Raw genomic sequence first — 23,288 nt, forward strand, 5'->3', positions numbered from 1 at the left:
GACTCATGTCCCACAGCTGTCTTTTATGTCATTTTATTTTTTAGATTAACAGACAGAAAATTGCCTCTTTTCTTCAGTTGCCATTTTTGTTTGTTGTTTGTCCTAAATAATCTAGGTTACCCACTCTCTTTTGTGAGTGTGGTTAGCCGGGAAGGGAGCCCTGCATCCCTTTGGCGCAGGAAGGAGCTGGTGGCCCCTCAGGGTGACTACAGGACCCTCCTGCCTGGTTCTGGAAAGGCTGATTGGCTGTGAGCTGGAGAGGAAGATTCAAAGCCCCGCCAAGGCAGCGAGGGATGCTTGGTGATCTGATGCTAGGTCACTTGGATTGGAAAGGCTTCCTCCAGTGTGGAGAGTGGGCAAGCAAACATTTGCCGACATGTTATGTCCTGGGGAGCTTTTTTGCTTGTTTTTCTTCTTTCTTTTAGAGCATAGGTTTATTGAACGCATGCTGTTCCTTGAGTCTACTAACCACGTGTCCCTAAATGTTGCCTGGAGGAAGGCAGACCATTTGTGGAAGGCTTACGTCTCTGCTATTGCGTTCGTGCCCACTGACCACATGAAAACTCCAAGGCTTCGCTGCTAAAACAGAAATTAATATTATCACAAGAGACGGTGGCAGAGCACAGAAAGCTAGATTTACAGCAGTTCATTGCTACTTCCTTCAACAAAGGACACAAGTTTTAGAGAACAAAGGGAGTGTATCTGTACCAACATCTCATGCCATCAGCACTGTTCAACTCAACCCCATTTCCTCCTAACATCCACAAGGAAACAACGCATATGCCTTTATCCTTTTTTATGCCTTCACTTTAGGAGAGTTCCTTTTCAGGGGTACAGCTAGGAGAGTCCATGGATTTAGATTTCCTTGACAGGAGAAATGGAATTTTCATTCCTCTGACATGTGAACCTTTAGGGGAAAAAACAGTAATTATTAGAACAGTGATACTTGGTACAGTAGATGCCTGTAAATTGTTCCCAAACATGAAAGGCTTCAGTGTCCTATAGTTCTGCATTTGTTTTCAGGTACAACACCCAGTGGGCTTATTCTGTTGTAAGGATAATGCTATTATGCAATCAATATTATTAGCACAGTAATAATAATGTAAACGCTGCGGCTACATAATTAACTCACTAGCTACTTAGCACCTGGGATCTCCTGAATTCATAAATGCCTAACTAATCCTGACATTTTTTAAAGCCATCTTTTCAATTCTTGAAAAAGGAATCCACAAAATCCAAAAGTAAGGAGGCCCCTAAAGGTAATTATTTTTTTTTGCGGTACGCGGGCCTCTCACTGTTGTGGCCTCTCCCGTTGCGGAGCACAGGCTCCGGACGCGCAGGCTCAGCGGCCATGGCTCACGGGCCCAGCCGCTCCGCGGCATGTGGGATCTTCCCGGACCGGGGCACGAACCCGCGTCCCCTGCATCGGCAGGCGGACTCTCAACCACTGCGCCGCCAGGGAAGCCCCCTCCAAAGATAATTTTGAAAGCCAAGACCTATAGCCAGATACCTGGTTGAAGAGAATCATAAAGGCTGCAATGTTTCGAACACCTACCAAGAGCCTGGGAAATGTTTAAATGCAGCATCTTATTCCATCTTCACAACTCAGAGATAGGGGTGCTTGTCCCCACTTTGCAAAAGAAGACACTGAGCCACAAGGAGGTGAAGTCACTCGGTCAAAGTTGCATGCCCAGGCAGAGTTGGGATTTGAAACCAGTTCTTTTTTTGCTGTCAAGCCCAGATTCTGACTGACTGTATATAATTCTCTGGCTGCCCTGGTTACAGATAAACACAAACGGAGGAGACTGGACTTTTGTCTCTCTCTTTCTATTCATCTCCTTTCACTTTTCCCTTTGCATTTTTTTCCCCTCTTTGGCTTTCTTCTTATAATCAGATAGACACTGGAATTTTACACTAGCTCTCACCTTTATTTTTTTCTTTTTCGCTTAACAAAAGTATTTGGTAAGAATCCATTTGCAGCAGGTTTTGTAACAATTACTTTGTACAGTTTTTTAACCGATCGTCCCTCTTTCCCCTAAGATCTCACATTCCAAAATTATTTTAACTCTCTTATCAAAATTATTTTAACTCTCTTATCAAACTCTCTTATGTGTAGAAAATGATCTCTCTCTGTGACAAATACTAAATGAACTGAGTTTGTTTAGCCAGCAGAAGAGAAACTTGAACAGTGTTTTTAAAACAGCTTTCAAGTTTATAACAGAGATATTGAAACCTTCCCAGCTGTTCTCCACTGCTAGCAAAAACAGAACAGAAGGAAAGTGGTTCGCTGAAAGCAATAGACATTCTGATTATGTGTAAGAACTTTCTGGCTGTGAAGAATTGTTAGACAAGGACATGGTTTACTGAGGCGGGTTGTCCTTGGACACCTTTCTGAATAAGACGGTTTGCTTTCTGGGGCTTTTTAGACTTAGGGGGACTAGTTTGAATGAGCTGAGTAGACGCTGAGTCCAGGCTGAGTCCTCAGCTCATCCAGGCTGAGTCCTCTCACTGTACAGAATGTGTTTAGATAGTTTGTCTACACTGTCAACACGAAGTGGAAGTTTCATCAATTTTCTGGTAAATTCTGAAGCACAGATCTAAGATAAAATATATTTCATCTAAAGGATCCAAATTGCTTTCTCTGTCCAAATCACATGTATACACATCCATATAGAGAAACTAGACAAGATCGTATTAAGGTAACAAACTTAATTGGATTTATAAAAATCTCTAAATGTTGTTTGCTTTTTAGAGGTAGGTGCCATGTAAGTGTAAGCCATCTCTAGAATGATAGCCACTATGCATTTTATTAGCACAGTTATGGAAATGGAGACAGGTGAGCATTAGTCACTAAGGACCTGGGTTCAGATCCTCGTACAATTCATGTGATATGTCTGAGAGTCTGCTTTCCTCTCTATGAAATGAAAAAGATTACGCCTATTTCCTGGTATGGGGAGAGGGAGCTTAGATTAGACAGCATTTGTACGTCACCCCTCAGAGTGCCTGCCGATACCAGTTGGTTCTTTCCTAATAAAATGTTCCATGGAACCTCTTGCACGGTCCAGCCCAGGAGCCCTGTAAGGCCTCACTTCTGCATTCACCGGCAAGTTGAAACCACATCCCTAAGCCAACTTCCCTCCCACCCCCAGTCTGGGCCCTCGTTTCCAAAGAGGAGAGGAGAGGAGTGCTCCTCTCTGGTTTGGAGCTCCTACATGTTTGAGCACCGAGTATTTTGACAGCCAATGTGTCATAATTGAGAACATTTTTATGGCACCTCTAAGGAATAGGTGTATGTTCAATGGGATGGGTGTTGAGGAGGAAGCACTGTAGTAGAAGCAGTGAACTGGGGATTAAAGGACCCGAGTTCTAGGTGCAGGGTTGCCAAGGTGGTTTGGGGCAGGTCACTTCACTGCTATGTGCCTCAGCAGCAGTTAACATTTATTCTGTGCCTACTGTGTGCCAGGGACCTGCTTACTACCTTCATTATTTTCAGTATCCATAGTGCCCCGAGGTAGATAGACAACACACCCTTCCTTTTACAGATGGGGAAACTGAGGTTCAGGCAAGTTGGGAAGGACCCCTGATGGCCGGTGAACAGATGAGCTGACATTAGCACCCATGATGCAGGACGTCATAGCATGACCTGTCCCACTCCACAGCCCTGACTCAGTTCCCTCGTGGGAAAAAAATGAGATTAGATGAAGTTCTCTAGGGTCTTCTATGTCCCGGATAGTTGATGAATCTAATTCTGGATTCCTTCCCAGCCTCACAGCCAGCCTGGACTCATTAAGGGCGGAGTCATAGAAACCATCACAGCCATCAATTTCCACCTCTCTCACCCCCATCCCTTCATTTGTCTCCCTTCCTCTCTAAAGACTATTTGGGAGTTCACTTTTATTTCCTTCCCTGAGACATAATTGTTGACAGTTTTTTGAAAAGAAGGGCTTTCTGGTGAGGGGACAGAATCGAAAGAGTACCTTGGTAAAAAAGTCACTTGAAAAATGATCCTATTTCCTTTGGAGATGCTCTTGTAACATTATTATGAGCCATCTGTTAAGCTCCTCTCCCCTTGCATGACCTTTCTGGTGTTCAGTCCCCCAGAGAAAACCGGCAGGAAGGGAGGACGAGCCCTCCTCGTTGGGCACAGAGGAATGGGGCAGTGCTAGTCAGTGCATGTAGCAAAGGTGTGGACAATGCAAGCCAAATGCAAATACCAGCCAATGTTCTAGGGATTAGCAGATAAGTTGCATCAGGAGAGGGCCAGGGCGCCAAATTTCTATAGCCGAGAAAGGATCCAACTCCAAGGGGACACAAATCATGGTCTATAAATACCTCTACAAAAACAGTATAAATGAAGTAAGGGAATTAATCAATCGTGTCTCCAAAGCCAGGGGGACAAGGTGCACTAGCCCTCAGTGTGCAGAGGGAGATGGAAGGCACAGTAGTAAAAAGTTCAGAGCTCAAAGGGGTAATCGGGCAAAGGGCTGGGCTCTCCAGGGGAAGTGGCCATGATCCACTGCTGTCTGGAGACCGGGGCAGGAGGAGATTAAATGCAAATTGAGCCGGAGTCCAAGGAGGCCCAACAAGGCTAGATGGGGGTCAAACAAGATGACCCAAGTGGTTCTTCCACCTATGATTCAGTGAACTGAGGAGTAATTACTTACTCTTGCAAATTGCTTGGTAAATACGCTGAGTAAATCAAAGAAGCATTTTCAGCAGCAGAGTAGCTGGGGACGAGCAGATTGGCCGCAGATTCCAGAGAGACCCCCAGCGCTGGGTTTGTCAGTGAGACTTTTTGTCATAACTTTGGGTGGCACACCTGTCCCGGTTTAATCCACGGTTATTAACCTGAGAAGCAGCTTCCCTTGTCAGAGGGCAGGCACTCCACCGAGGGCCTTATCCGGCCTCAGCCTGCCTGGCCCTGCCCCTTCCAGAATAATCTTCCTCCTCTTGCCTCCCCACCACACACTCTGCCTGCCCCGCCCTGCCCTTCAACAATATGAATGGCTCCAGCCTAAGTGCTTGACCGGAGTCAGGCCTCTCCTCCACAGAGCCTGTTTAGGATGGCCTGAATGCCTGCTGGGAATAATTCTAGCCATAGGCAAGCTCAAGAATTATTGATGAAATAACCTTCTGGGGCCCGAGTCTGGGGTTTTGCAGATGCAACAGCAAGATTATTGTTTAAGTGGGGACTTGATCAGGCGGTGACCTAGAACGCGTTTAGTTCCTTTATTGCTTTCGCAGCTTCCTGGGGCTAACACTGACTTCTGCCACGGAAGCCCGGGCAGCTTGTTGGGAAAGGGAGTGAAAGGAAGTGGACGGTGAGATTGTCTGCACGTCCAGGAGGCCAAAAAGTACCGAGGCAGCATCTTGCCCCGGGATGAGAGGGCCCCGGGTCTCCCTTGCGTCACCAGGACTGGAATGGCGTAAAATAATTCAGCTTTGCAGCAAATTGCTGTTTTCACCTTAAAAGCTCAACCTCACCAGGTTCGAAGAGCAGATAAATCAATGACGAGGGAGGTGGTTATTAAGGGAGCATCCCCTAACAGGGGCCACAGTGCTAGGCTGGAGACAGACCTAGAGGAAGGTCATCTGGGAAGGCCACGTCCAGGGCCAGAGGGGCAGGAAAGAGGGCAGCACCCTTGTGGTGTGGGCTTCAGCTGACCACGGGTCTCTAGGGGGCAAGGGCCACAGAAAGCACTGTCTGAAAAGAACCGCTCTGCAACACATAGAAAGGGGTGTAGGGGTCTTGTCTCTCCTCCCTGCACAGGGTTGTTTCCTCACCCATTCATTTATTCACTCAATTTGTACTGAGTACCTACCCTGTATCAGGCACTTTGCTAGGTTTGGAGATTCCACAATAAATAAGATCGTTTCCAGTCTCAACATGCTCAAGGAAGATGCACTCCCAATCACATCGGGTCCTTAATACCACAATGGAGGGATAGACAAAGCCTTCCCCATGCGCACAGTGGCAACTGCCGAGAGCACTGCTTTGTAGAAAAGTAACACATGAACCTTTGAAGGGTGAATAGGAGTTTTCCAGTTAGAGAAAGACCATCCAGATAGTGGCAATGAGATTGCATGAGTTAATCAAGGAGTAATAAATGGTCCAGGAAAACTGGGGTATAGAGTGCCTAGTGGGGAAAGCACGAGATGGCATAGCTTTCAGTATTAAGGTCTTATCACACACTGGCTACATGGCCAAGAGCTCTGTTTCTCTTATTGTATTTAATCCTTATAACAACCCTCTGAAGTTTAGAAAAATTGTGTAACTTGATGAGGGTCACAGCTAGTCAGGACAGAGTAAGGATGTGAGATCTGCTTGCCTGGGATGAAGCCACACCCCAAGCTCTATGCTATTGAGTCACGTTAACTGAAGGAAGGGCTAGAAGGCTTGAAATTTTAGAATCCAGTGCACCAGAGCTATAAAGTATGAAGGCCAACCTGCTTACCGGATAGAGAAAAAAAACAAGTTAGTTACACAGCTGAAAGAATTCCATTCATTTTAAGAAAGTCCTTCAGTACCGCATTAAGAAGTTCAAGGAATTCCCTGGTGGTCCAGGGGTTAGGACTCTGTGCTTTCACTACCGCGGGCCCAGGTTTGATCCCTGGTCAGGGAACTAAGATCCCACAAGCTGCATGGAACGGTCAAAAAAATGTTTTTAAGTTCAGAATCACTGAAGGCAGGACATGAGCGTGTCTGTTTCAGAATATACTCTAGAGGCAGCAAGGCCTATTAGAGCACAGTGGAAACTGAAAGCAGAAAGGCACCACTTATACAGAGTGTGGTCCATAAACCACTCACCTTGGAGCCACTGGAGGCCCTTCCCCCAGACCTACCTAACCAGTTGTTCTAGGCCAGGGGCTGGAGAATGTATGCTCGTAAAAATCTCCCCATGCGATTCATAAGTACAATGGTGTTTGAGACCAACAAGTTGAGAAGTGATTGAGCTATCTGATATCTGCAGTACTCCAGGAGAGAGATAGCAAGGGCCTGGATTTGGGCAGTGATCATGACAATGTAGAAAGAGGCAGGCCTTTTTTTTTTTTTAAATTTTATTTATTTTTTATACAGCAGGTTCTTATTAGTTATCTATTTTATACATATTAGTGTATATATGTCAATCCCAATCTCTCAGTTCATCCCATCACCACCACCCCCGCTTCCCCCGCTTGGTGTCCATACGTTTTATCTCTACATCTGTGTCTCTATTTCTGCCTTGCAAACCGGTTCATCTGTACCATTTTTCTAGATTCCACATATATGCGTTAATATGCAATATTTGTTTTTCTCTTTCTGACTTATTTCACTCTGTATGACAGTCTCTAGATCCATCCATAGCTCTACAAATGACCCAATTTTGTTCCTTTTTATGGCTGACTAATATTCCATTGTATATATGTACCACATCTTCTTTATCCATTCCTCTGTCGATGGGCATTTAGGTTGCTTCCATGACCTGGCTATTGTAAATAGTGCTGCAGTGAACACTGGGGTGCATGTGTCTTTTTGAATTATGGTTTTCTCTGGGCATATGCCCAGTAGTGGGATTGCTAGGTCATATGATAATTTTATTGTTAGTTTTTTAAGGAACCTCCATACTGTTCTCCACAGTGGCTGTATCAATTTACATTCCCACCAACAGTGCAAGAGGGTTCCCTTTTCTCCATGGCAGGCCTTCTTTCGTAGAGAACTTTTGCAGAGATATTGTCATCAGGATGTGGTTGGATGAGGCAGAAAGAGAGATTTCCAAGATCACGCTGAGGTCTCCAGCTTGGGTGTCTGGGTAGCTGGTGATGGTGATGCGTGGAGGTTGGAGCTTTAGCTTTGAAAATCTTGAGTTTTTGATGTATCTGCAGGATATGCCAGTGGAGATGTCTGTCCAGTCATCTGAAACTCCAGTGTGGAACTCGGAAGACAGGAGGCAGAACATGGGCAGAGATAGGAATTTGGGAGCCTTGATTGATGGCTACATCCTGCATAAAGTTGATCCTGCATGAGGCAGAGTTCATCACTTTCTCTGCCACATATCCTTAACACCTGTACAACACATATCCCACCATGTTGTACCTATCTGCTTTATGTATCTGCTCGTCTACTAAACCACAGGCTGATTAAGAGCAATGTCCGTATGCCCAAGTGCCCAGCACAGCGTCTGGCACACATGAATTTCTTTAAAATATCACGGAATACGTGTAAGAGAATAGAGAATTAGACAAAATCGAGAAAAGTTCCAAAGACCTGATCTCAGGGACCATCAACATTTGCAGGGTGGGTGGAAGAGGGCAGGACTACAGAGAAACCTAACAAAGGGTGGTTAGAGTGGGAGGAGGGAAAGCAAAAGAAACTAGTGACTGGGAGAGAAGAGAGAAGAGAACTCTTCAGCTGCTGCAAAGAGGCCAAGCAGAGGCTCGCGGCGGTGACAAGGAATGTTGTCCCTTTCACGAGTAAGCCTGGGCTGCTACAAAGATAAGCCCCAGACACCAAGCCTGGCCTCTGCCATTTTCATCTGGTTCTTTCCTTGCAAGTCCAAGCAGCCCTGGCATTGTGAGGGTGAGTGGTGAGGCCATGAGAACCCAGAATGTGTCAAGCAATGAGGTGGCCAGAAGAATCCAGAAGGCCACTGCAGGCCAAGCTCTCACGTGGTCCTCCCATATGCATGCCACACAGATGGCTGGGAAGCTCAGTGGTTAGACCACCTGAGACCCCCTGGATACATTTTTTCTTCTCTCCCTCATCTCTGGCTTTAGTCCTATGGGCTTCTTTTCATGCATGTGTTTGGGAATTTGGGGGAAACACAAAGAACCACTGGAAATGGCCATACCGAGTATACCAAGTATTTACTGTAACACAGCCTGGGGAGTTTGTTTGGTTTTGCTGTCTTTCCTTTTTTCTTTTCCTTTTTTCCTATCTTGGTCTTATCTCACTGGCCTCAGCTCACATGACCACACTGTAAAATTCTATTTTGTGTTTTTTTTCAGATGTTGAAATGTGAACCAAATGCTGTTTTTAACGAATTAGGAAATTGTTTAGGCTTCTCTCTCTCTCGCTCTCTTTTTTTTTTTTTCTTTTGAATTGCTGTAGGGCGTATCTCAACGCTTCAGTTGGAAGCCTGCAATTTCAGAGTCATTTTCTTTAGGCAACAGAGGCTGCGCTGTACCACAGAGATATCACCACAGCTCAAATTCAAAGAGTCTGTGGTGGAGGAACCAGGATACTGGACTTGGAACATAGGAGGCTGATGTTGGGGGAGGTTCCCTGAGAACCTCTCAAGGAGGTGGCCAGAGGCAGGTGGCCAGGATGGCAGGGGTGCCCACTGGTGGCCAGGGTCTCCTCTTTCAACTGGGCCTCCAGCCAAGAATATTCAACTACCCAGTAGACATTTCCACCAGGATGGCTCCCATCACCTCAAACCTAAAATGTCTTGAACAGAGTCGATCGCTTTCCTTACTGAACCAGTTCTATTATTGTTTCAATCTTTATTTAGTGTCTACTATGCGGCAGACAGAATTTTAAGTGTTGGGGTCACGGTGTGCAGCAAAGACACAGTATCTGGCTCCTGAAGCCTACACTGTAACAGGGAAAGCGGATCTGAAATATTGTTGCCATTGTCCTGAGCGCCGTAAATAACCGTAATAAGAGTAACATTCATTGAGTCCTTACCGTCTACCAGACGCCATTGCCATCACCACTGGACATAGACAGGGAGCCCGGACATAGTCCGGAGGGTCAGGACAGGCTCTGCACCCTCTTCCTCTGCCCCATGGAGTGTCCCCCTTGGCCGCCATTTGTTCTCAGACACACACTGTGGAAACTGAGGTCTCTGCCTCTTCTGTCCTTCCTCTCTAACATCACCAAACATGGCTCTGCCTCCATCACCTGTCCCTCCTCTCCTGGCCGTCTCTGGTCCAGCAGCCTGGCTCCCCCAGGTGGATGTCACAGCAGCCCTGGCCTCTCTGCCTCCAGCCTCCCTTCTGTCCTCTCTGCTCTGCACTTCTGAAGATGAACTTTTAGAAAGGCTGCTCCCTGCTCAACGTCTTAGTCACTTATTCAACAAAGATTTATCAGAGGGTCTGCCTCACTCAAAAACTCAGGTTACACCACTTCAAAAACAAGTTTAGAAGACTTGTAAAAAGCAAGTCATCCACTTACTTATTACAAGACTGTCTTAAAATCAGATGGAATCACTTTACGTGTGCATTCCTTGATAGCAAAATCATTGTTAAACTTTATGAAATAAAAGACTAATAAAACATAAAAGAAATCGGGTTATATGTTTCAATAGAGAAACTGATGCCAACTGTGGTCCCTTGACTAAAGACAGTCCAACCTCCTTCATGTAGCACGCTTGCCCTCCCCCCATAGGCCAGCTTTCCAGGTTCATCTCCACAAATGACTTGTTCACCACTTCTCCAAACACAACTTTTGCCTTCCTGGGCCCCATGCCCCTCTCCATTTCTACTTGTTATTCAGAAATAAGGCACTAATCAAATGTCACCTCTCCATGAGGCCTTCCCTGATGAAGCCAAGAGGAGGTGCAGAAGTAGTTTCTCCCATCACTGAATTTATTCCGAGATACATCCTCAGTGCCCATGCCTGCCTGTGTGTGTCTGACACACTCATATGCATGCCACGCAGATGGCTGAGAACCCCTAGGAATCCCTGTGTGTACCTGCCGTTGGTAAACCTTGGCTCTGCTCCAGGAACTGTGCTAAGTGGCCAGCCAGAGTCTCTCTTGTATTCATCACAACCCTTTAATGAAGTGGGCACCATCATCATATCCCCATAGTACAGATAAGATCAAAGAGGTTAGGTGAGTTGCATAAACAAGGTCATACCGCCAGTAAGTGGCAAAGCAAAGGTTCAAACCCAATTTTGACCTAATCCCATGTATGTAATACTACACTGCCACTCATCAGGCAAGAATTCCTCTTTAAACAATCATGTACCTCAATTGCCTTGTACAGTGCTTCTTGTGCAGTATGCATTCACAGTTATATCCCAGTACCTCACACAGAGTCCAGAACGTCTCCTGCATGTGCAGGGAACACCTGTGACTGAATGAATGGGATTGTTGCCGGGCACCCCCACAAAACTTCTGAATGAGAACAGCTGAAACTGGGGCCTGAGAGTCTCTGTGTTGACAAAAATCCAGGTGATTCGTACACAGCCAGCCAGCCCTCCCCTGTCCACAGACTGACATTACGACACTAGTCCAGCAAAAGACACTGAGGCCCACAGTAGTTAATCGACTGGCCCAAGGTTAGCAGCCTCCCTCCCACCCCCAAGCCATTTCTTCTGGCTGGAGCCTTTATAGTCAGCCCCTCTTAGTGTCCGCCTGGCTGGAAGATAAGATACTAACACTGGGCAGAAAGCAAGCCCGTATCTCCATCTGTCCTGTCTAAGGGGATCTTAAATTGGATTTCCTGACTCTTCCCTCTGAGGAGGTGCTTACTAAGGCCTCATCTCAGAGAAGCTGAGCAGCGGACAGCCTCTGAGCAGCTGACCTAGAAACTCCAAACCGCAGCAAACCAAGTCTTTGACCTGGAAGTGCCTTGTTCTTGGGTTCTGCTCAATGCAGATCCATCATCTTCAGAATCTCCTCCTTGCCTCTTCAGAGAGGAGCCACGTTGCCCCGCTACCAGTGTGTCAGTGACGCGACAAAGCTGTTGATCAATAAAGATCGGGCTGCATAACCTCTCTCTGAAGCTGTGTTTGGCCTATCTGGTTTTAAAAGCCACTGTCTGCTAATTTCTTAGCAGCTGGGGTGATGTATTCAAAAGAAAATAGGATTTGGAGTTAGACCTACCTGGACTGATGTCCCAATTCAGCCACATACTGGCTGTGTGATCTTGACAAGTCACTTGCCCTCTCTGATCCTCAGTTTCCTCATCCCTATTGTGAGGAGAGTTTAATGGGAAATCTCTGGTTCCCTCCAGTTCTGACATCTGTGGTCTGTGTTCCACGGCCTGCGGTGTGAGCTCCTCCTATGATCCAAGTTCAGTGTGATGAACAGACTCAGTTCTGCTTCATGTTGGCCATTCTGTGTTATCAGTCCAGCCCACTGAGGCATGAAAATAAATCAGAAGCAATGAGAGGCTAGGATACATTGTCCTTCCATGAACACCACCCTCCTCCCAACCCCCGGTCTTGCCTTGATAATAACGCTCCCCTGCATACAGACAGACAGCACGACTCTCTGGGAAATCCTCGAGAAATGCCATCCATATGTTTCTGAATCATTTACACTGAACCCATCATAATATTGTTATTTGAAGATCCATCTACATTTGTTCTAAAGGCTTATTTTAAAGCTTATGCAAATGAACTAGATTAAGGTTGCATTCTGGAAGCTGAGGCTGGAAAATGGGAAGTTCATTTTAAAGCTTGGTGTAAATAGAGTTTCCCATGTGTTCCAAATAGTGCTTCCTCCTTAGACCAAGTGTCCTCCATTCAACCCCCCATAACCTCAGCCCAAGAGAAGTTCTCTGGGAGGGAAATGCTAATTGGTGGCAGTTAGGAGTAATGGAAAGAGCTAGGGAACGGTAGTCTAATTGTCTGCCTCTTAACTAGCCTTATGGCATTGGGTGAGTTACCCAATTTTCCTAGGTTTCAGTTTCTTCATTTGGGTCCCACACAAGACCTCTGTGGTTCCCTGATGTAGGCAGCATTAGAATTGCCTGAGGACCAGAGTCTGGGCTTCTCGCCCTGATCTACTGAATTATAGTCTCCAGGAGCGAAGCCCCAGAGTTGGAATTTGTCACACGTTCCGCAAGTAATTCTGATGTGCGCCCAGATATGAGAACCACTAGCCTCGATGATCTACAGGGATCTCTCCTCGCTACCTACAAGGTTCTACGATTTGTACCGAAGTATCTCTTTTCAACTCGTATTTTCCTACCTGCCTCCTGCACTCTTGTATGTGCTAAAAATTCCCATTTATCATATGGCCCATATTGTGGACTCTCAGGCATTTTCTTTGAAGAATCTTGATGCACTTGTTGAACTCTGGTTGGATGTAAGAAACCATCACTTATCACCCCAGCACACTCTGATGGGGAGGCTGAAGCTTGGAGCTCAGTATCTGGTGGGGTTACAGAGCCCCTGAAGAGTCACTGTGTCTGCGTTACAGAAGCTAGCAGAGCCCCTGATGAACAAACACAGCTGCATCAGTAAAATGACTTGCATATTAGCACCCTTCTGTCTATGTAGGTGTTGAGTGAGTAGCATTATGGGAATCTGCATTAGAACTTGGATCTGTGCTCCAAAGCACTGGTGAAAATGGAGATGGGGGGAGAAGAGAGAAGAGGCCTGTGCTTTGGAAAGGACACCTTGTCTTTCCCCTGAATTGCCTCTTCCTACCGTTGAGACCAGAGAGTTGGCCTGTGTTACGTAATGCCCAGGATGGTTTTCCGTTCAGTGCCCGCAGAAACGAGACCCTCGTGATGATAGCTTCTCCCTGGTCTGTCACTTTCCCTGTTCTCACACAGCCCCAAAGTCAGCACTGTTTGATGATATTTCCGAGAGTCTTTTCCCTTGTTATACCATGGAGGACCCCCCTGGGACAATGTACATCTCCTGCTCAATGAGTCTGGCTTTCTCCAAGCAGCATGACCTCATTTTGATGCAAATCTGGCAAGGGTTACCTTCTCTGCTCCCAACAAGGAAAGGATATACCTGAGCCCAGCGAATTTGTCTAACTTTGTCTTTCAGTCCATTTTTGTGCCTCCGCCCCTCCTCACCTCTCCATCAAAGCACCAAGCGCCCCTCTCCCGGACCCTACCATCTTTCAGTCTCAATCGAGCTATGGGATTATTGTTTTATTAGTCTTCTTTCCCAAGATAAGTGAAGATGCTGGGACAAAGCAGTGTCTTACCCATAGGGATAAGTTGCAAATATAAGCAACATGCTTCCGGGTAGGAGAGAGATCTGTGAGCGAGGGGCTTTCACGTGACTCCCAAGTCAGGGCACATTTGTGACTGCTGAAGTCTGTCTGGAATATCCAGACGGACTTTTCTAACTTCCAGACAACTGTGGCACCAAAAAGTAGAACAAATACCATCTCCACTGAATTTAGCAATAGAGCAGTTTCGTTTCCTTCAATCCTATTTATAAAACCATATTTTACACCATTGCTTCAACTCAGCTCCATCTGCAGTTTCTTCCATTAATCACAGTAGAACTCCCCACTGTAGCTTTCATTACCTGCTCAAAATGAATGTGGAGAGAAAACATAATTAGATGCCACCTTTTAAAAATAATATCTTGAAAACAGAGCGATGACTTAAATAAAAAAGAAGGAAGGGGGGAAGAAACACCATTTGAACTAATGGGCCAAATTACCTCAGGTTAAGCTGGATTTTAAATCAGCTTTTTCTTTCTCTCTTTCTCTCTCTCTCTCTGCCCCCAGCCCTCCAGTGAATCATGACAAATTTAGAGTTCAGCTGGATGGATGATTAGATTTCCTCGTCTCTGCTGAAACAATGACATATTTCTATAATATTAAACCCGTCAAACTGATCAAAGTGCAGTGTCAAAATTCTAAGTGCTTTCCTGTCCAATCCCCTGTGCTCTGGCAAACTGGAGCACATTTTATTTGCCAGCCCTAAATTCCCTGAGGTTTTTGAAACCTGATCCCTGCTGCCTGATTGGCGGGGGTTGGTGCCTTTCTCCTGGACGTGTTTGCCACCATCCACATAGCTGGCGGGAGTATTCCCCAAGGGCCGTCCCATCCACCAAGCCCCACACACGCCTTGACTGTTGTTTGCGCCTCCTTCGGCCTGAAATACAGACTTCGTACGTTACCAAACCGAGTGGCTGAGCCAGGCAAGAAACCCTCGGGAAGAGTGCATTAGGTGGTATAAGACCCAGGCAGGGTTCATGGTTCGTGGTGCTACCTGACACTTGGCCCGCGACCAAGGGGCCAAATGCTACTCAGGGGCTGCTCAACTTTACCCAGATTCCTCCGTTTCTTCTCCTGTCAATGAGAGTAATTCAGTAACGCCGGCTCAGCCTACGGCACAAGGCTGTTACGCTGATGAAGATTAAGTGATTTATGGAGAACCCCGTAGCCAGGCCGGGATGAGATCACATGAACACTATTATGAGTGTCATCCCATGCTCTGTGGGCAAGTTATCTGTGGAAGTCAGGCAATTTGCATCAGTGAATCCACAGTTTAGACACTAACGTGGAGCAGTGGGGAGAGTTCAGCTTCGGAGTCAGATAGTTATCTGTGGAAGTCAGGCAATTTGCATCAGTGAATCCACAGTTTAGACACTAACGTGGAGCAGTGGGGAGAGTTCAGCTTCGGAGTCAGATCAGCCTGGATTGGAGTTTCCATTCTGGCGCTTTCTAGCTGTGTGGCTGTGAGCAAGTTACTTGGTCTTTCGGAAACACAGTTTCTTCGTTTGAACGTTGGAGATAACACGTACCTGCCTTTTAAGATCGCTGAGGTGTTATAAGAATTAAATGAAACATATATTTAAGCACCTGGAACACAGTAGGCTCTCAGTAAATGATAGCTTTATCTCTGAGTGCTTTGTTTCCTAGACATTGTCTGGAAGAATAAGGAAACAGATGTCGCTCTGTCTTTAAGGAGTTTCTTGTCTGACTCCAGGTCCTGGGGAGCTGGGGGTGGAGTTCATTTCTTTTTTTTTTTTTTTCTTTTCTTTATTGGAGTATAATTGCTTTACAATGGTGTGTTAGTTTCTGCTTTATAACAAAGTGAATCAGTTATACATATACATATGTTCCCATATCTCTTCCCTCTTGCGTCTCCCTCCCTCCCACCCTCCCGATCCCACCACTCCAGGCAGTCACAAAGCACCGAGCTGATCTCCCTGTGCTATGCGGCTGCTTCCCACTAGCTATCTACCTTACGTTTGATAGCGTATACATTTCTTCTTCCGTAAACTTTTTTTTCAGGTAACTACCTGACTCATGAAGCAGTAAACCTCTTTCTGGGTTGTCGTGGGGTTTTTTTGTTGTTGTTTTTTAATGTTGTTTTGTTTGATTTTGGCCTTCTGTTCTTAAGACCTGCTAGGGCTAAAATAGGAAAGGCCATTTCGGGGAAGGGAAAAGGATGGAGAGAGCCAACAAGGGGTGGCTACAGTGACTCCATTTCTTAACAAATGAGAAACAAGCTCAAGATTTACAGATTAAGTGCTATTAATTACCACCCAGCAAATATTGAACCACAATGTTGTGCTTCCAGAAAAAAAAACAGGAACCTCAGCCTGGTTACTAAAAGGCTCCATTAGCCTGCATGAACATACATCCCACTCGTGTGGCCGCATCCCATTCATGTGAACATGCATCCCACTCGTGTGTCTCTGAGGACTCCAGGGGAGGCACAGGCAGGGCACACCAGACAGGGTCTGGCTGGGTGCCTCTAGGAAGCCCACTTGCCCCTGTGGCCCATGTCTGGAACAGTGGCGAGGGGGAGCCCTCTGCCAGGAAGGACCAAAAGGAGGCAGAGGACAAGAGGAGGTGGGGTAGGTGGGACGGCCAATGGTGCTGTTGGGGGATTCTCACCTTGTAATCAAAGACACGTCGTGTTTTGTTCCTTGGCTTAGCTGTGGGCCTTGCATACTTTGTAACTAGCACATGGGAAGCCTTAGGTATACTTGTGCATTTAAAATGTCCTGCCCTGACCAACCTTGTGCATACACAAGCCTCCTCTAGCTCACCATGTCCCCAGATGCCCTCATACACTGGAGGATGCCAAGATGGGGAAGAAGCTAACACACATTGATGGGTCGTCACCTTGCTAAGTGTTCACATAAGTGATCTCATTCTGTCCACCACTGGGATCATTGCCATCGTTGTATGGTAGGGAAACCGAGACTTCAAGATGTTGAGCCCTTGCCCAGGTCCTTTACCGGGATCCACATAAGACCCAGAAGCCCCGGTTCTCCTCCCCCCACAACATGCTGCCCCTCCCCTAGACCCCAGGACGATGGGGGCTGCTTGAGTGGTGGGAGAGCAGAAGGGTGAGCTCACACCCACTCTGCCTTCTCCCTGCCTCTGTGGCCACTGCCCTCGGTGCTCTGGAGCTGAAGCCACCAGCACACCCTCTGCCCTGAACGTTTCCTGCTTCCCTCCCATGTTCCTGGACCCCAGCCCGATGCACTGACAGCCACCATTGTCCCCGAAGTCAGCCCCCCAATCAGGAGGACGCACTCATTCTCCCCTTGGCGAGTGCATCTCTACTCTGTACACTCTCACCCAGATTCTGCCAAATCTGCATCCGAAAATTGCCAAATGAAGCAAAGTGGGAAACTTACTATTTAAGAAAACTCTAGCCTTTTTTTCTTTTCTGAAATCTGAACAAGGGCAGTGCTCCTGGAGATAATGTTTTCTGATGTAACAAATTGCTGTCTCCCTGAATAACTAGAGAGAGCCTTTCCCTCCCACGCTCCCTGACAGCCAGAGTAGGGCACACCCTCTGAGTTCTTTATCCCGGGTACCACAGGGACATGTATGGTGACCCCCATCCGCCTGTCTCCCTGTGACCTTTAACCCTACCCCCACCTCAGTTTTCTCATCGTAAAATCTGGAGGCTGGTCTACACAAGGGTTTCTCAACCTCAGCACTATTGACCTGTCAGGTAGGATGACCCATTGTTGCAGGGACTGTCCTGTGCATTGAAGGATGTGTAGCAGCACCTCTGGCCCCTGCCCGCTAGATGCCAGGAGCACGCACCCCACCCCTCCATCTAGTTGTGACAACCCAGAATACCTTCAGACATCGTCAGACATTCTCTGGAGAACAAAATTACCCCCAGTTCAGAACCAATGGCCTACTTGATCGCCGAGCATCCTTCCAACGTCCAAGTTCTCTGCTTAGAAGGTGTATGAACACACAAAGAGCTTGGATGGGGTTGGTTGACTCGAGGTGGACCTCTATTCAAATCACAGCCCTGGCATTTACATTTCAGCTTTTTATAACGGGTCAAATTACTTTGCTTCTCTGAGCCTCAGTTTGCTTATCTACAAAATGGAGATGATAGTACCTATTTCATAGGGTGGATTGAAGAATTCAATGAGAAAATGTATATAAAACATCTGGCACATAGTATATAGCCCCAAAACATTTTTCTGTTTTTGTATGATTATAACTGAAAGTAAGCCAGATCATCTGCTTTCTCTGGACAGTCCCTCGTGTGACCCAATTCATACAAATTCACACAAAGCTGTCCAGCCAGCTTCAATACCTATGCAAAGAAAGAAATTAATACATGTATTCAATATTGCTATGTCCTTGCACTACATTAGCTGTGGAAACTCTCAGGCTACATCAGGGATGTAAACAGCAGTGAGAACTAATAAACGCAGTGATAGCTATGGGCAGAGCCAGACCCCTGTCAAAGTCCAATGCCTTTGGAAATGGAAACATCGAGGTATTTATTTTGTATCGTCAGTATCGGGAACGATCCCTCTTATTTTGCCATTAACTTAAGATTATCCATTCCTCTGTTACCCAGGAGAAATGGCGTACAGGAGACGGGAAGGGATGAAAAGTAGTTTTTAGCTGGATTTGTTCACTCCCAGTGACTTCTTGTCTCCTCTTTGGCTTGGCTCTACCCAAAGGGCAATTTACTTCAGTTCATACAGAAAGAGAAACGGAAATAATATCTATCCTTAAACCAGAGTTACAGGTTTCGATTTCCTCTTCTCTGACAGCCGTCAGTTACCTTCAAAACCACCTTTTCCAGTAAGCCCCAATTCCCCAGTGCGCGTTACGGAGCTCACACCCCCGGTCTGGCCTGCCCCACGAGAGGTTTTACTCTTCAGTGGAAGTATTGAGCAGTCTCCGGGTTCCAGGCCTGGTTTCTATATTGTGTCAACAAAGAGTGGACGGAGGAGGCTGGAAATGGGGCTGATGGAAACTCTCCTTTCTCTCTTCCTGGTTGACCATCCTTCAGTCTCTGCTGCTCCAGGGTCCCCACAGTGCTCGCCTGGCTTTGCTGGTTTCCTTTGCTATTACTCACCTCGCTGCTCTACTCATCGGCCTCTGATTCACGCTCAGATCCAGTCATATTTTGGCATGCCTGCAAAGTGCTGTTCTCTTTCATGTATTTCGTCTCACCTAGCCTTCCCAGGAACTTATTTTACAGATTTACAGAGAGGTCAAGGGTATCGTCAAAGGCCATCACTAGGGATCGGTAGAAATGAGTTGATGTGTCCCCCAGCTCTGAGTCCCAGTGCTTGTTCCTCTCTCCAGCAGCGACCAACCACGGTCTCGACAGGAAAACCCTTTCTTCCTTAGGATGGGAAACATCCCCTTTGAGCCTCTGCACTACAGATGCTGCGATTGGTCCAGGCCATGCCGGTCAGCCCTGCCCTTGACCAGAGACAGAAACAGGGCTGGACCAAAGGACAATGTCATTCCCTGAACATTAATGTCCACGTCTTTTAGCCATCATTCCCTCGGCCTCAATTAACACCCAACCACCCCTTCTGTTCCACCTGACAAACTCCTATTCATCCTTCTAGAATCAGTTCAACAATCATCTCTTCAATTAAACCTTCTCTGACTTCTCCATGAGTCTCCCCCTCCGTGTTCCTTTAGCTGTGAACACGTCTCTAGCAGGTGACATTCCATGTCTTATTTATTACTTTCCGCAATTCCTAGGATACAGCAATACTCAATCAATGTTTCTTAAATGAGCAAATGGATGAATGGAAAAATGGCGGGGGCAGGGTGAAATCTCAAGCCAAATAACAAACACAGTATTTGAACTACTATAGAAATGGCCCAAGAAAAATCTACCATAGATTCTGAAAGTAGAGCTTTTTTCTTTTTTTTCTTTCATGAAAGCCTGGGAATTTTGAGAGAGAAGCAGAGAAAGGTCTATTTTCTTCCCACCCACAGGTTGATTTCCTTTAGTACAATGCTTCTCAAGCTTTAATGGGCACACAAATAACCTGGGGATCTTGTTAAGATGGAGATTCTGACCCAGTGGTTCTGGGATGGGGCTCCCAGGTGACCCTCAAGCTGCCGGACCGCACTTTGAGAAGCAGACTCTGATTTCTTCTGGGCTGCCTGCGTCCTACCTTGTCTGAAGTTGCTGGCCTGTCACTCTGAGCCCCCAGTAGGGCCAGAACACCCTGGCATCCCTTTGTCAGCTTGGCAAAGCAGCTGTCTGTTGGTTTATTTACTCCCTCCCATTATCACCAGGGGAAGAGAATCCGTAGACATGCCACATCTTGTTTACAACGAGCATCAGAAAAGTTAAAAGTGCAAGTTTTAAAAAAAGATTGCATCAGCAGCTCCTTAGAATCGCACATATCAGGGAAAAAATGGGCTAAAGGAGAGTCATAAAATATTAAATGACACTGTGTCAAGACACAGATAGGGGCAGAAAAATAATTAAAGTAAACAGCACATCAAAACCCTGGCTAAAACCATTATTTAAATTGAAAGCAAATGTAGGAACAGATCATGTAGCCTTGTATAAATGTGTTCCCAAGAGCCTTTTAAGAATATTAATGATTATGGAAGTATAATGGCTGCATATCAATGATCATGTTTACAGCAAATGACAGCTCAGAGGGAGAAGAAAAGAGTCTAGATCCTTCCGAAGATGCAACCGGTTTGATCTTCCCTGCACACTGTGTCCCTCCCGGGGACAGAGGGAGTGCTGGGAAGATGATGAAGGTATCCTGAGCTAGCTTTCCTGCGGTGCGAGGGACAGAAGGCTGCTTGGGTGGGGCGCCTTGGCCGTGACTGTGGTCCTCCTCCTGGTCCAAGACACCAGCTGAGCTCCTACTGTGTGTCTGGCCCCTGAGTCCTTACCATCTCTAAAAATACTTCCCCACCTTACTTGAAAGTTTCTGAAAATTTCAGCGGCCCCAAAACCAGAAAGGGAGACTCTAGAGAACTTTCACTGACTTTTCAACAAAGGGGCTAGAAATTCCCTGGCTGAATTGGAAGGTTGTACTCTTATCAGAGGTGAAATACTCCAAACATCTCAAGATGCCTCAGTGCCCAGTATTCATTTCTTCAGTATTCACAACAAGGGCCAATCTCCCTCCTCTAACATTGGACTTCACCAAAACTATCTGAGAATCCAGTGGGTAGGCAAGCTATTCAGGGTCCAAAATGAAGCACTGTTTTCCCCTTAGGGTTCAGCCTCTTGCTAACTTCCGGTTTGCTTGGTTTTCTGGTGAGAGAAAGGGCTCCCACTGGGCCTTTCTTGTCTATGGCCCTCTGGGATCAGATTCCAAATCTCTCCTTAGGATTCTTCTTAGGCAAAGTCTTCTGATGGGCAGCATCCCAGCCTCAAAAGGTCACCTTCCTAGAAGCGTCTCCTCTCTTCTCCGAGATGGCAGCTGAGCCAGAGACGGTGTCCTGGTTCTGGGCCAGGCTTCCCAGGCCAACTCCAGATCGGGAATTGGAGGGAAATGCTCAGTCTTCATTGCCTCTCCGTCTCTGCTCCAGCCTTCCTGGGGCTGGTGATGGATTGGACTGGCCCTCGTCACGAAGCTGTTAAAGCCTACCTTACCTAGTAGGAAGCATAGTCTTATCCGGCTGACCAGAGAGCAAGAGTTTTGACCCCAAGCCCAGCTAACAACAAAGCATTGCTTCCCTTTCTGTGCTTATATTTTCTCAGGGTGGCTTCATGAGGAGTGGACAGGATTGGGGTATTCCTGCAACCCCGGACTCAATATAGAATTTACCAAGTTGTTACATTATTATAAACTATGAATTCATTTTATTATTAATAATAGCTTCATATTAACTACTGTATTATTCTAGCCATTACTTAAATCCTCCATCCCAAATCTCTGGCTTCGATTGCCATTCCTGCAGGAACCCTGAGTGTCCTAAGGGACACATTGATGAGGCCCCGAGGCAGGGCGGCGAGGAGGTGACATTAACGAGATCCCCACTCCTGGCGCCCCAGAAACCCACCGAGAGCCACTAGTGGGACCCTCCCTTCATGACTTTATTCACCTTCCGGAAGCCACTTCTCCCTCTCCTCCCTGCTGGAGGCTCAGCCCTCAGTTGCGTCCTCAAAGAGCTACCTGCATCAAAGAGGCCACTGTTTCCAGCATCTTGCCTTCCTGGTCCCTTTTGTTCTTTGCTTTTGATCTGGCGTATGCTGGGGGCCAGGCTTTTGTCTTTCAGCTTGTGAATAAATGGAAGCACTTGGGCGGCAGCACCAGCCGCTGCTTAGCTCCTTGCTCTTCCCTAACTGGGAGCGGGAGGGGTCAGGTGGCTCGGAACCTACTTGGGTCTCCTTGGGGACATCGGGTCTGGTGAGCAGTGCAGAGCTTGGGCGTCCCAAGGCCTGAGTGCCAGGCCCGGTCCTTCCAGCCACAAGGGGTGGCTTCACCCACTCATTCACCAGGCACGGTTCAGGGCGCTGGTCTGCAACGACCAATCAAACCACCTCTCAAGGAGACTGCAGGAATGTGAGAGGTACACATAAGAATGCACACAAGCCGTGGTGCAGGGGACACTCGGCTGAAGCTTGAAGGATTAAGTAAACACTGGCCAGACGCAGACAGTGAACCTGGTGCGTGAGCCCTGGTGGGACAGGGTCATGAAAGAGTGTGATTTCCCCAGCGAGCTGCAAGTTCTCCCCATCTGGCTGGAGCAGAGAATGAGGGGAGAGCCGGAACACGGGGCTGGAGGGGTGGTAGGCAGGGGCCATATCACAGAGAGTTTGCAAACTACAGTCGCCCTCTGTATCCACGGGTTCCGCATCCTCAGATCCAACCAACCACCATTCAATCAACCGGGGATCGATAATATTTGATAAAAACAAATTCCAGAAAGTTCCAAAAGCAAAATTGGAATTTGCCAGACACCAGTAACTATTTGCACAGTGTTTACATCATACTAGGTATTGTAAGTAATCTAGAGATGATTTAAAAGTATACGGGAGGATGTGCGTATGCTATATGCAAATACTAGGGCATTTTGTATAAGGGACTGGAGCGTCTGGGGATTTGGGTATCCATGGGGGCTCCTGAAACAATCCCCCGTGGATACAGAGGGAGGACTGTATGCTAAGAAGTTGGGAAGTGGAGAAATGCAGGTGAATTTGTTTGTGGTTAAGAATTCTCTCAGGAAGCAATGAAAGAGTGGTTTAAAGGGGGAGCCTGAGGTCAGAGAGACCAGTTAGGAAAACTTGGCATCATCTTAGCGAGGGTTTTGTCAGCTCTGCACCATCCACATTTGGGACTGTAAACACTTGGGGGGGTGGAGGCTTGTCCTGTGCGTTGTAAGATGCTCAGCCACATCCTGGCCTCCACCTGCTGGATGCCAGCA

The 23,288-nt window shown here is 46.9% G+C and overlaps 1 protein-coding gene across 1 annotated transcript in view; it reads left to right on the top strand.

Moving 5' to 3' along the window:
- Positions 1 to 23,288, top strand: part of KIRREL3 (kirre like nephrin family adhesion molecule 3) — a 545,001-nt gene that overhangs the window by 238,769 nt on the left and 282,944 nt on the right. The gene's annotated exons all lie outside the window — the stretch shown is intronic.

Source organism: Aethalodelphis obliquidens, unplaced genomic scaffold (genome assembly GCF_003676395.1).
Source record: "Aethalodelphis obliquidens isolate GAN/ISIS:26980383/991018 unplaced genomic scaffold, ASM367639v1 scaffold82, whole genome shotgun sequence".
Taxonomy (NCBI): domain Eukaryota; kingdom Metazoa; phylum Chordata; class Mammalia; order Artiodactyla; family Delphinidae; genus Aethalodelphis; species Aethalodelphis obliquidens.